This window comes from Rhinoraja longicauda, chromosome 7 (genome assembly GCF_053455715.1).
Source record: "Rhinoraja longicauda isolate Sanriku21f chromosome 7, sRhiLon1.1, whole genome shotgun sequence".
NCBI lineage: Eukaryota > Metazoa > Chordata > Chondrichthyes > Rajiformes > Arhynchobatidae > Rhinoraja > Rhinoraja longicauda.
The window spans coordinates 615,559-629,295 of NC_135959.1; the positions used below are offsets into that span (position 1 = coordinate 615,559).

Consider the following 13,737-nt stretch of genomic DNA (forward strand, 5'->3'; position numbering starts at 1 on the left):
GCCTTCCTGTCCTGGGCAGAGCTGTTCCCAAACCAGATTGTGATGTTCCTGGACAAGATGCTCTCTACAGCCCCAGAGTAGAAGCACTGAAGGGTCCTCAGAGACACTCTGAATTTCTTCAGCTGCCTGAGGTGGTAAAGGCGCTGCCTTGCCTTACCCACCAGTGCAGCAATGTGTGTTGTCCATGTCAGATCCTCTGTGATGTGGACTCCCAGGTATTTAAAGCTGCTCACCCTATCCACAGTAATCCCATTTAACTCCAGTGGCGTGTACGTCCTCGGATGTTGAGCCCTTCTAAAGTCTACAATCAGCTCCTTAGTTTTTGTGACATTCAAGAGGAGGCTGCTGTCCTGACACCAGAGTGCCAGATCAGCCACCTCCTCCCGGTAGGGTAGGCCTTCTCATCGTTATCGGAGATCCGGCCCACCACCACAGTGTCATCAGCAAATTTGATGATGGAGTTTGAGCTGAACCTGGCCCCACAGTCATGTGTGTACAGGGAGTACAGTAGGGGGCTAAGGACGCAACCCTTGGGGATCCTGTGTTCCGGGTGAGGGGGGTTAGATGTATGTCTCCCATTCTTGACCACTTGGGGCCTGGCGGTGAGAAAGTCCAGGACCCAGGCACACAGAGGAGTGTGAAGCCCCAGTTTCAGCAACTTCTCAGCAAGTCTGGTGGGGACTATTGTATTCAAAGCTGAACTAAAGCCCCCCTTCTGACTGTCAAGATGAGAGAGAGCGGTGTGCAGAACATGGGAGACCACATCATCCGTGGATCTGTTCGGACGGTATGCGAACTGCAGCGGGTCCATATTGCGAGGGAGGAAGGCACAGATGTGCCTCGAAGGGCCAAATGGCCTCCTCCTGCACCTATTTTCTATATATAATATTTTGACCCCATACTCCCCAGAGACGCTGCCCGACCCGTTGAGGTAATCCAGCACTTTGCGGGAATTTAAAAAAAACAGCGATCTGCAGTTCCTTGATCCTCCGTCTCGCTGATAATTTACTGTTGTCGTGGCTCATGTTCCTGCATAGTTGTAGCCAGTAACTATGTAATTGTCCCGGTTCACATCCCGTGCAGATGTCGAGTAAACACTCTTGACTCTCCCCTCCCCATCTCTCAACCTTCTTAAAGGATTGGACAGGCTAGATGCAGGAAAAATGTTCCCGATGTTGGGGGTGTCCAGAACCAGGGGCCACAGTTTAAGAATAAGGGGGAGGCCATTTAGGACTGAGATGAAGATTTTTTATTTTCAGCCAGAGAGTTGTGAAGCTGTGGAATTCTCTGCCACAGAAGGCAGTGGAGGCCAATTCATTGGATGTTTTCAAAAGAGAGTCAGATTTAGCTCTTAGGGCTATCGGAATCAAGGGATATGGGGAGAAAGCAGCAATAGGGTACTGATTTTAGATGATCAGCCATCTTCTTCTGTCGTATGTCTCTTTGGACCTGCAGCTCCGTTGAGGCAAGCCAAGCCAATGTGTCATTGTCCAGGTCAATCAGACTTCATTCACCATTCGGTGGCCGGTATTTGGGGCAACTGGTGACTGTGGGCTCCACTGTCTGTGTTGGGTCCCCACACTCACAGAAGTTGAGATGATCAGCCATGATCATATTGAACGGCGGTGCTGGCGCGAAGGGCCGAATGGCCTCCTCCTGCTCCTGTTTTTCTAGGTTTCTATGTTTCTAATACCAGACTGCACCTCTTCTCCCTTTACTCTTTTTCACTTTATAAACAATAATCAATAAACCAAACCAAACCAAACCAAATGATGAGACAGAGCACAGGAAGGAGATTGAGAACCTCGTGTCCTGGTGTCGAGACAACAACCATTCTCTCAATGTCAGCAAGACAAAGGAGATAGTGATGGACTTCAGGAAGTGAAGCGGTCCACAGGCCCCAGTTTGCATTGACAATGCCGAGGGAGAGACTTCAAATTCCACGGAGTCAAAACCACCAACAACTTCTCCTGGACCACCCACAGTGATGCAGCGACCAAGACAGCACACCAACGCCTCTACTTCCTTAGAAGGCTCGTCCCCTACAACTCTCACCAACTTCTACAGATGCACCATAGAAAGCATTTTATCAGGATGCATCACAGCTTGGTTTGGGAACAGCTCCATCCAAGACCGCAAGAAATTGCAGTGAATTGTGGACACAGCCCAGACGCTCCTCATCCCTCCCTCTCCCCCCTCCCCCTCACTCGCCCCTCCCCCCTCCCCCTCACTCGCCCCTCCCCCTCACTCGCCCCTCCCCCCTCCCTCGCCCCTCCCCCTCCCCCCCCACCACCCCATCCCCCTCCCCCTCCACAGCCCGGTTTCTGTGACCTGCTGCAGGTTTGTTGCTGCCCGCCCGGAAGAGTGGAGCCTTGGCGACACGGAGTGGCCGGCCCTCCGCCTGCAGCTGAGGCCCACGGTGCAGCTCCGCCCTGGGGCCGCGGTCTGTCGCCGCGACTCCGCCCTGGGAGTGTGGTCCCGCGGCGCGGCTCCGCCCTGGGGACGTAGCCCCACCATGCGGCTCCGCCCTGGGCCCGCCTCCCGCAGGCCGCAGCCCCGCTTCCTGCGCCGCCCGGTCACCGGCAGCAGCAGCCCGGAGCCCCGACCCCGTCACCCCGAGACCGAGCCTCGCCGACTGGAGCTGCCCCCCCCCCCCGCGGCCGCGGACCACAGCCTCGGACCCCTGCCCCGGGGAAAGGCCAGCCTGCTGTTGGGCGCCGCTGACTGAGGTGAGGGTGAGGGTGAGGGTGGGGGTGAGGGTGAGGGTGAGGGTGGGGTTGGGGTGAGGGTGGGGGTGGGGGTGGGGTTGGGGTGAGGGTGGGGGTGAGGGTGGCGGTGGGGTTGGGGTGAGGGTGGGGGTGAGGGTGGGGGTGAGGGTGGGGTTGGGGTGGCGGTGGGGTTGGGGTGAGGGTGGGGGTGGGGGTGGGGGTGAGGGTAGGGGTGGGGTTGGGGGTGATGGTGAGGGTGGGGGTGGGGGTGAGGGTGGGGGTGGGGGTGGGGGTGGGGTTGGGGTGAGGGTGGGGGTGGGGTTGGGGGTGATGGTGAGGGTGGGGGTGGGGGTGAGGGTGGGGTTGGGGTGGGGTTGGGGGTGATGGTGGGGGTGAGGGTGAGGGTGAGGGTGAGGGTGAGGGTGGGGGTGGGGGTGAGGGTAGGGGTGGGGGTGAGGGTAGGGGTGGGGGGTGAGGGTGGGGGTGGGGGTGGGGGTGGGGGTGAGGGTGAGGGTAGGGGTGGGGATGGGGGTGGGGGTGAGGGTGGGGGTGGGGTTAGGGTGAGGGTAGGGGTGAGGGTGGGGGTGAGGGTGAGAGTGGGGGTGAGGGTGGGGTTAGGGTGAGGGTGGGGGTGAGGGTAGGGGTGAGGGTGGGGGTGGGGGTGAGGGTGGGGGTGGGGGTGAGGGTGGGGGTGAAGGTGAGTGGGTTAGGGATTGCAACGTTGAAAGGCGAGACTGAGGTGAGGGGAGGGGTGAGCGGGGTGAGGGGAGGAGGGAGTGGGGGAGGTGAGGGGTGGGGGTGAGTGGGTTAGGGGTTGCAACGTTGAAAGGCGAGACTGAGGTGAGGGGGGGGGAGACTGGGGGTGGGGAGAGGGTGAGGGCAGAAGGGCGAGAGGTGGTGAGGGGGAGAAGGTTTAAAGGGAGAGGCTGGAGCGGATGTGTGGGGAGGGGGAGAGAGTTAAGAGAGTGGGGTAGGGCAGAAGGGGGAGAGGTGGTGGGGGGGGTTAGGGGTCATAAAGGTGAGGGTGGGGGGAAGAGGTGAGAGGGTTGAGGGGAGAGGCAGGGGGTGAAAGGTGGGGAAGGAAGGGGAGGGGATGAGAGGGTGAGGGGTGGTGAGTAGGTTAGTCCGGGTGAAAGGTGACGGGAGGGAAGACATGTCATAAGTGACAGGAGCAGAATTAGGCCATTCGGCCCATCAAGACTACCCCCACCATTCAATCGTGGCTGATCTATCTCTCCCCCCTAACCCCATTCTCCTGTCTTCTCCCTGTAACCCCTGACACCCGCATTAATCATGAATCTCTGATGAGGGGGGGAAGGTGAGGGGGAGGGGAGAGATGTGAGGGGAGTCTGTAGCGAGGGTTGGAAAGGGGCAGGTTGGGGCAGAGGGGGGGAGGAGAGAGAGAGAGAGAGAGAGGGAGAGAGAGGGAGAGTGTGTAGGTGACACCCTGGGAGAGGTGGGGGGAGGGAAGGACTGGTCATGGGGGAGGCTGTTGATTATTTTTATTGTAAACTGAGATACTGTGAAAAAGTTTATTTGTCTGTGGTATCCCAGTCAAATCATAGCATAAAGTTGTCCGTAGCTTATGGGCGCACCGTTCAGAAGCCTGATCCCAGCGGGGAAGAAGCTGTTCCTGAGTCTGGTGGTGCGTGCTTCAGCCTGACGGGTGCGGGGAGAAGAAGGAATGACCGGGGTGGGACACGGACAAGTCCTTGATTACATCGGCTGCTTTCCTGCGGCAGCGTGAAGTGTAGATGGAGTTGATGGTGGGGAGTGTGGTGTGTGTGATGGACTGGGCCACATCTACAATGGTGGGGAGTGTGGTGTGTGTGATGGACTGGGCCACATCTACACCACTCTGCAGTTTCTTGCGGTCTTGGGTAGAGCTGTTGCCAAACCAAGTTGTGTGTATCTGTTAAGTTTGGTAAGAGTTGGATAAATGCTGAACATCCTTGGTTTTAGAGGAAGTAGAGGGACCGGTGTGCTCTGTTGGATGTGCTGATGATGGCAATAGACAATAGACAATAGGTGCAGGATGAGGCCATTCGGCCCTTCGTGCCAGCACCGCCATTCAATGTGATCATGGCTGATCATTCTCAATCAGTACCCCGTTCCTGCCTTCTCCCCATACCCCCTGACTCCGCTATCCTTAAGAGCTCTATCTAACTCTCTCTTAAGGGAGTTAGATGTGGCCATTGTGGCTAAAGGGATCAGGGGGTATGGAGAGAAGGCAGGTACAGGTTACTGAGCTGGATGATCAGCCATGATCATATTGAATGGCGGTGTAGGCTCGAAGGGCCGAATGGCCTACTCCTGCACCTATTTTCTATTTTTCTATGTTTCTATGTTTCAGAGAATTGGCTTCCACTGCCTTCTGAGACAGAGAATTCCACAGATTTACAACTGAAAAACTTTTTCCTCATCTCCGTTCTAAATGGCCTACCCCTTATTCTTAAACTGTGGCCCCTTGTTCTGAACTCCCCCATCATTGGGAACATGTTTCCTGCCTCTAACATGTCCAACCCCTTAATAATCCTATACGTTTCGATAAGATCTCCTCTCTTCCTTCTAAACTCCAGTGTATACAAGCCTAGTCGATCCAGTCTTTCAACATACAACAGTCCCGCCATTCTGGGAATTTACCTGTTTGCTCTTTTTCTGTACCTGTAATACTATATACTGTAGGTAGAAACAAAAAGCTGGAGTAACTCAACGGGTCGGACAGCATCTCTGGTAAAAAGGAATAAGTGACGTTTCTGGTCGAGACTCTTCTTCAGACTGAGAGTCGTGGGAAAGGGAATCGAGAGATATAGATGTAGAGAGATATAGATCAAATGAGTGAAAGATATTTAAAAAAGTAATGATGATAAAGGAAACAGGCCATTGTTAGCTGCGGACGATGTGAAAATTAGTTACGGACAATGAGACTCAACAGGACGACTTTGCAGCTAGTCGATCGACTTGGGTGGGAGGGACGGAGAGAGAGAGAGAGGGTTACTTCAAGTTAGAGAAATCAATATTCATACCACTGGGTTGTAAACACAAAACGCTGGAGTAACTAAGCAGGTCGGGCAGCATCTCCGGAGAGACGTTTCGGGTCGAGACCCTTCTTCAGATAGGCATTCATTCATTCATTCCATCTCTCCAGAGGTAGACAATAGACAATAGGTGCAGGAGTAGGCCATTCAGTCCATCGAGCCAGCACCGCCATTCAATGCGATCATGGCTGATCACTCTCAATCAGTACCCCGTTCCTGCCTTCTCCCCATACCCCCTCACTCCGCTATCCGTAAGAGCTCTATCCGGCTCTCTCTTGAAAGCATCCAACGAACTGGCCTCCACTGCCTTCTGAGGCAGAGAATTCCACACCTTCACCACTCTCTGACTGAAAAAGTTCTTCTTCATCTCCGTTCTAAATGGCCTACCCCTTATTCTTAAACTGTGGCCCCTTGTTCTGGACTCCCCCAACATTGGGAACATGTTTCCTGCCTCTAATGTGTCCAATCCCCTAATTATCTTATATGTTTCAATAAGATCCCCCCTCATCCTTCTAAATTTCAGTGTATACAAGCCTAATTGCTCCAGCCTTTCAACATACGACAGTCCCGCCATTCCGGGAATTAACCTAGTGAACCTACGCTGCACGCCCTCAATAGCAAGAATATCCTTCCTCAAATTTGGAGACCAAAACTGCACACAGTACTCCAGGTGCGGTCTCACCAGGGCCCGGTACAACTGTAGAAGGACCTCTTTGCTCCTATACTCAACTCCTCTTGTTACGAAGGCCAACATTCCATTGGCTTTCTTCACTGCCTGCTGTACCTGCATGCTTCCTTTCAGTGACTGATGCACTAGGACACCCAGATCTCGTTGAACATCCCCTCTTCCTAACTGGACATCATTCAGATAATAATCTGCCTTTCTATTCTTACTTCCAAAGTGAATAACCTCACACTTATCTACATTAAACTGCATCTGCCATGTATCCGCCCACTCACACAACCTGTCCAAGTCACCCTGCAGCCTTATTGCATCTTCCTCACAATTCACACTACCCCCCAGCTTAGTATCATCTGCAAATTTGCTAATGGTACTTTTAATCCCTTCATCTAAGTCATTAATGTATATCGTAAATAGCTGGGGTCCCAGCACCGAACCTTGCGGTACCCCACTGGTCACTGCCTGCCATTCCGAAAGGGACCCATTTATCCCCACTCTTTGCTTTCTGTCTGTCAACCAATTTTCTAACCATGTCAGTACCCTACCCCCAATACCATGTGCTCTAATTTTGCCCACTAATCTCCTATGTGGGACCTTGTCGAAGGCTTTCTGAAAGTCGAGGTACACCACATCCACTGACTCTCCCCTGTCAATTTTCCTAGTTATATCCTCAAAAAATTCCAGTAGATTTGTCAAGCATGATTTCCCCTTCGTAAATCCATGCTGACTCGGAATGATCCTGTTACTGCTATCCAAATACTCAGCAATTTCGTCTTTTATAATTGACTCCAGCATCTTCCCCACCCCTGATGTCAGACTAACTGGTCTATAATTACCCATTTTCTCTCTCCCTCCTTTCTTAAAAAGTGGGATAACATTTGCTATCCTCCAATCCACAGGAACTGATCCTGAATCTATAGAACATTGAAAAATGATCTCCAATGCTTCCACTATTTCTAGAGCCACCTCCTTAAGTACCCTGGGATGCAGACCATCAGGCCCTGGGGATTTATCAGCCTTCAGTCCCATCAGTCTACCCAAAACCATTTCCTGCCTAATGTGGATTTCCTTCAGTTCCTCCATCACCCTAGGTTCTCCGGCCCCTAGAACATTTGGGAGATTGTGTGTATCTTCCTCAGTAAAGACAGATCCAAAGTAACGGTTTAACTCGTCTGCCATTTCTATGTTCCCCATAATAAATTCCCCTGCTTCTGTCTTCAAGGGATCCACATTTGCCTTGACTATTTTTTCCTCTTCACGTACCTAAAAAAACTTTTGCTATCCTCCTTTATATTATTGGCTAGTTTACTCTCGTACCTCATCTTTTCTCCCCGTATTGCCTTTTTAGTTAACTTTTGTTGCTCTTTAAAAGAGTCCCAATCCTCTGTCTTCCCACTTCTCTTTGCTATGTTATACTTCCTCTCCTTAATTTTTATGCTGTCCTTGACTTCCCTTGTCAGCCACAGGTGTCTCTTACTCCCCTTAGAGTCTTTCCGCCTCTTTGGGATAAATTGATCCTGCAACCTCTGCATTATTCCCAGGAATACCTGCCATTGCTGTTCTACCGTCTTCCCTGCTAGGGCCTCCTTCCAGTCAATTTTGGCCATGCCTCTGTAATCCCCTTTGCTACACTGTAATACTGACACTTCCGATTTTCCCTTCTGCCTTTCCATTTGCAGAGTAAAACTTATCATGTTGTGATCACTGCCTCCTAATGGCTTTTACCTCTAGTCCCCTTATCAGATCAGGATCATTACACAACACTAAATCCAGAATTTCCTGCTGCCTGACCGGCTGAGTTACTCCAGCGTTTTGTGTCTACCTTCGATTTAAACCAGCATCTGCAGGTTTTTTCCCTCCACTGGGTTGTAAGCTGCCCAAACGTTCTAAAATCTTGTGCTGTGATGTATTTATGTACGGTGATAAGCAAAGATAATAGAGCAGAGCAAGATAGTCTTTGGTGGTAAGTGCCTGGAGAACATGCAAAGCAAAGTATCCTGCTACACTTGGCACGAATAAAGCACCAACGAGCCCTCTGGCCTCGGCCATCGCCATGGGCAGGTGTAGGGAACAATCGCATGTCCTGTGACTGGGCTCGAGAGTATGGCGTGGAGGAGTACATGTGTGGCCCAGATCACGGGTGGGTTCACACATGTGCATGGCGTGTGGGTGGGCAAGGTTGGTGTCGGTTTATTACTGTCACGTGTACAGAGATACAGTGAAAAGATCAGTTTGCCTGCAACCCAGTCTGGTCATACCTTGCACGGGAACGATCATCCCATGGACAAGTACAACAGGTGGTTCATCAGTGACAGGAGCAGAATTAGGCCATTCGGCCCATTAAGTCTACTCCGCCATTCAACCACGGCTGATCTATCTTTCCCTCGCAACCCCATTCTCCTGCCTTCTCCCCATAACCTCTGACACCCGCACTAATCAAGAATCTATCTATCTCTATCTTAAAAATATCCACTGACTTGTGGCCTCCACAGCCTTCTGTGGCAAGGAATTCTACAGATTCACCACCCTCTGACTAAAGAAATTCCTCCTCATCTCCTTCCCAAAGGACATAAAGGAGGATTAGAATAAGGCCATTCGGCCCATCAGGTCTACTCCGCCATTCAATCATGGCTGTTCTATCTCTTCCTCCTAACCCCATTCTCCTGCCTTCTCCCCGTAACCTGTGACACCCGTACTAATCAAGAATCTATCTATCTCTACCCTAAATATATCCACTGACTTGTGGCCTCCACAGCCGTCTGTGGCAAAGAATTCCACAGATTCACCACACTCTGACTAAAGAAATTCCTCCTCATCTCCTTCCTTAAGGAGCCTCCTTTAATTCTGAGGCTGTGCCCTCTGATCCTAGACTCTCCCACTAGTGGAAACATCCTCTCCACATCCACTCTGTCCAGGCCTGGTAGTGCAAAGTGAAAAATACCAGAGTGCAGGATACAGTGGTACAGCTTGTAAAGTTACAGTTACAGTTACAGAGAAAGTGTAGGTAAAAAAACCTTAAACGGCTGTGAAGGTAGGTTGGATGAATGGGACTGCAGAAGAATGTGGAGATCTTGTGCAGAAAATATTATGTTGTGGAGGGAGAGAGGGCGTTTTGCAGATAGCTGTGCATTCATCCAATCTATCCCTCATGATTTTATATCATATCATATCATATATATACAGCCGGAAACAGGCCTTTTCGGCCCTCCAAGTCCGTGCCGCCCAGTGATCCCCGTACATTAACACTATCCTACACCCACTAGGGACAATTTTTACATTTACCCAGCCAATTAACCTACATACCTGTGCGTCTTTGGAGTGTGGGAGGAAACCGAAGATCTCGGAGAAAACCCACGCAGGTCACGGGGAGAACGTACAAACTCCTTACAGTGCAGCACCCGTAGTCAGGATTGAACCTGAGTCTCCGGCGCTGCATTCGCTGTAAAGCAGCAACTCTACCGCTGCGCTACCATGCTGCGCTATACACCTCTAGAAGATCACCCCTCACCCTCCGAGCCCCCTAGCTTTCCCCAACCTCTCCCTGTAGCTCAAGCCTTCTGGTCCTGGCAACATCCTCGTAAAAATGGCTCCTTGTGAATTGGAGTGGGGAGAGAGGAGGAGTGGGTGGTGGGAAGGACTGTGGGGAGAGGGGGGAGACTGGGGGGAGATGACTATCGGGAGACAGGGGGAGGGGGACCAACTGGAGAGAGGGTTTTGGGGAGAGGGAAGGGGGCGACGGGGAGAGAGGGAGGCAGGAGGGAGTGAAAGCAGAGGCTTGTGGGGGGGGAGAGGGGGCAGAATGTGGGGCGAGACTGCGAAGCGCTCTGGAGATAGGGGGTGGTGGGGAGAGGGGGGCGGTGGGGAGAGAAACATAGGGGGTGGTGGGGAGAGGGGGGCCGTGGAGAGTGAAACATAGGGGTGTGGGGGAGAGGGGGCAGACTGTGGGGCGAGAGGGAGGAGCGATTTGGAGATAGGGGTGGTGGGGAGAGGGGGGCGGTGGGCTGAAGGGGGAGAGGGCACAGAGAGAGAGGACGGTCGGCTGTGGGCAGTGCGGGGGATCTGTGGGGAGAGAGGAGAGTGTGCTGGGGGGAGAGTGGGGGAGCTGAGAAGAGAGCAGGGCACAGAAAACAAGAGGGCATAGACTTGGTGTGAGGGCGGAGATCACAGAGGGAGCTCAGGGGCAACACGTTGGTGAGCCAGGGGTGATGTGCTAGCATGTAAACCATGGGCAACTGCCCAGTGTCGGAGCTGGACAATAGGCCTTTCGGCCCATCCTGTCCATGCTGACAGTCGGTATTCTGGGCCTGCATTTGGCCCACATCCCTCTACACCCTATCCATGAATCTGTCCAAATGTCTTTTAAAAGTCATAATTTTAACTGCTTCTATAACTTCCTCTGGCAGCTCGTTCCAGATACAGATCACCCTCCGAGTGTAGAAATTGGCCCTGAGGTCCCTCTAAAATCTTTCCCCTCTCACCTCAAGCCTGTGCCCTCTAGAAACTTAGAAAATAGGTGCAGGAGGAGGCCATTTGGCCCTTTGAGCCAGCACCGCCATTCATTGTGATCATGGCTGATCATCCACAATCAGTAACCTGTGCCTGCCTTCTCCCCATATCCCTTGATTCCACTAGCCCCTAGAGCTCTATCTAACTCTCTTTTAAATTCATCCAGTGATTTGGCCTCCACTGCCCTCTGTGGCAGAGAATTCCACAAATTCACAACTCTCTGGGTGAAAAAGTTTTTTTTCACCTCAGTTTTAAATGGCCTCCCCTTTTTCTTAGACTGTGGCCCCTGGTTCTGGACTCCCCCAACATTGGGAACATTTTTCCTGCATCTAGCTTGTCCAGTCCTTTTATAATTTTATACGTCTCTATAACATCCCATCTCATCCTTCTAAACTCCAGTGAATACAAGCCCAGTCTTTCCAATCTTTCCTCATATGACAGGCCCGCCATCCCGGGGATTAACCTGGTGAACCTACGCTGCACTGCCTCAATAGCAAGGATGTCCTTCCTCAAATTAATTCTAGTTCTAAAACTCTGGTTTTAGAATCCTCTACCGTGGGAAACGGACTGTGAGCGTCCACTTTATCCGTTCCCCTCATGATCTTGTACACCTCAATAAGGTCACCCCCTCAGTCTCCTACGCTCCAAAGGACAAAGTCCCAGCCTGTCCAACCTTCCCCTGTAACTCAAGCCTGCAAGTACTAGTCGCCATGTGAATCCTTCCTGTCCACAGGGGGAGGGGGGTCTCAGCGGGAAGCAGAGAGAGGCGGCGCTTCGCTCCCCGGGCGCTTGTGCGCAGAGCCGCGTGTCGGGGCAGGTCGGGCCGCGGCTGATTCATGGCTTGAGTTTGCCGGCGAGTTCCGCAGCCGCGGCCGCACGGAGCCCGGTCCCCGGTCCATTCACCCCCGGGACCGGCGACCCCCCCACCTTACCGACCACACTGAGTGGACAGGCGGAGAGCGAATGACCAAACGCCCGAGTGGTTAGAGGAACTCAGTGGGACAGGCAGCGTCTCAGAGACTCACAAAGCGCGGAAACAGGCCCTTCGGCCCAACCTGCCCATGCCGACCCGAACATGTCCCAGCTGCCCGCGTTTGGCCCAACTGTCCCTCTGCACCTGTCCTGTCCATGTATCTGTGAGGCCAGATGTCCCGGTCCGCCACAGATGCTGCCGGACCCGCTGGGTTCCTCCAGCACTTTGTGTTTTATTCAAGACTCCAGCACCTGCAGTTCCCGCCCCCGGGGGTGTAGGGAGAGAGTGCAGGACGGCGACTCAAGGGCAACCGTCAGTGGGACAGCAGGGACGATGGGCCGAACGGCCTCCGCCCATGTTTAAAATCTGAATCATGTCCACATTCCCCAGCAATGAATAATCGCCTCCTCCCATCGCATACAGACCGGGAAAACCTCTCTCTCCCCTGTCCAGGCACGCACGCACTCCCCTCTCATCGAAACATAGGTGCAGGAGGTGGCCATTCGGCCCTTCGAACCAGCATCGCCATTCAATATGATCATGGCTGATCATCCACAATCAGTACCCCGTTCCTGCTTTCTCCCCACATCCCTTGATTCCCTTAGCCATAAGAGCTAAATCTCTCTCTTGAAAACATCCAGTGAATTGGCCTCCACTGTCTTCTGTGGCAGAGAATTCCACAGATTCACAACTCTCTGGGTGAAAAAGTTTTTCCTCATCTCAGTCCTAAATGGCCTCCCCCTTATTCTTAAACTGTGACCCCTGGTTCTGGACTCCCCCAACATCGGGAACATTTTTCCTGCATCTAGCCTGCCCAATCCTTTAAGAATTTTATAGTTTCTATAAGATCCCCTTCTAAATCCTTCTAAATATCCCTTGACCCCAATCGCCCTCAGAGCTAAATCTAACTCTCTCTCTCACTCTCTCTCTCTCTCTCTCTCTCTCTCTCTCCAGTCACACACTCCCCTGCTAACTACCCCAGGCAGGGAGAGTGGAGGAGAGACATGGGCCAAAGCTCTCACTACCCACATCACACATCAATCTGGAGAAGGGTCTCGACCCCAAACATCACCCATTCCTTCTCTCCAGAGATGCTGCCTGACCCGCTGAGTTACTCCAGCGTTTCGTGTCTACCTTTGGTCTCTCTACCCCTCTCTACAGTCACACTTGCTCAGAGCAGAGACAGTATCAGGAATTGTAATTTGATATTAAGTTACATTTTTGACATTCTGGAGTTCCGGTGGTGGGTGTTTTATAGTTCAATGTGTAAATACTTCTGTAATTAGATGAATAAATGCAATTTTGTTTAAAGAAAGGACAGAGACGGTGCGTGGGAGAGATACATACAGACACGGGTAAAACTCTCTCTACCCCAGACAGTCACGCACTCCCAGGACAGGACAGGACAGAGGAGACACGGGTAAAACTCTGTGTCCCCGGACAGTCACACACTCCCAGGACAGGGGTAGACAGGGAGGACACGGGTAAAACTCTCTCTCCCCGACCAGTCACATACTCCCGGGTAAAGCTGTGGGGGAGTCCAGAACCAGGGGCCACAGTTTAAGAATAAGGGGTCGGCCATTTAGAACAGAGATGAGGAAAAACTTTTTCAGTCAGAGAGTTGTGAATCTGTGGAATTCTCTGCCTCAGAAGGCAGTGGAGGCCAAATCTCTGGATGCTTTTAATAGAGAGCTAGGTAGAGCTCTTAAAGATAGCGGAGTCAGGGGGTGTGGGGATAAGGTAGGAACGGGGTGGTGGATGGTCGGCGCGGACCCAGTGGGCCGAAAGGGCCTGTTTCCACACTGTATCTCCAAACTAAACATCTGGGAG

General features: G+C 52.4%; 1 protein-coding gene across 1 annotated transcript in view; it reads left to right on the forward strand.

Annotated features, from left to right (window-relative positions):
* Positions 1–2,463: 2,463 nt before the first annotated feature.
* Positions 2,464–13,737, forward strand: part of LOC144595010 (uncharacterized) — a 22,933-nt gene continuing 11,659 nt past the window's right edge. Inside the window, exon 1 of the mRNA XM_078401927.1 lies at positions 2,464–2,729. The gene's annotated coding sequence lies outside the window, so the exon portion shown is untranslated. The remainder of the gene's footprint in view (positions 2,730–13,737) is intronic.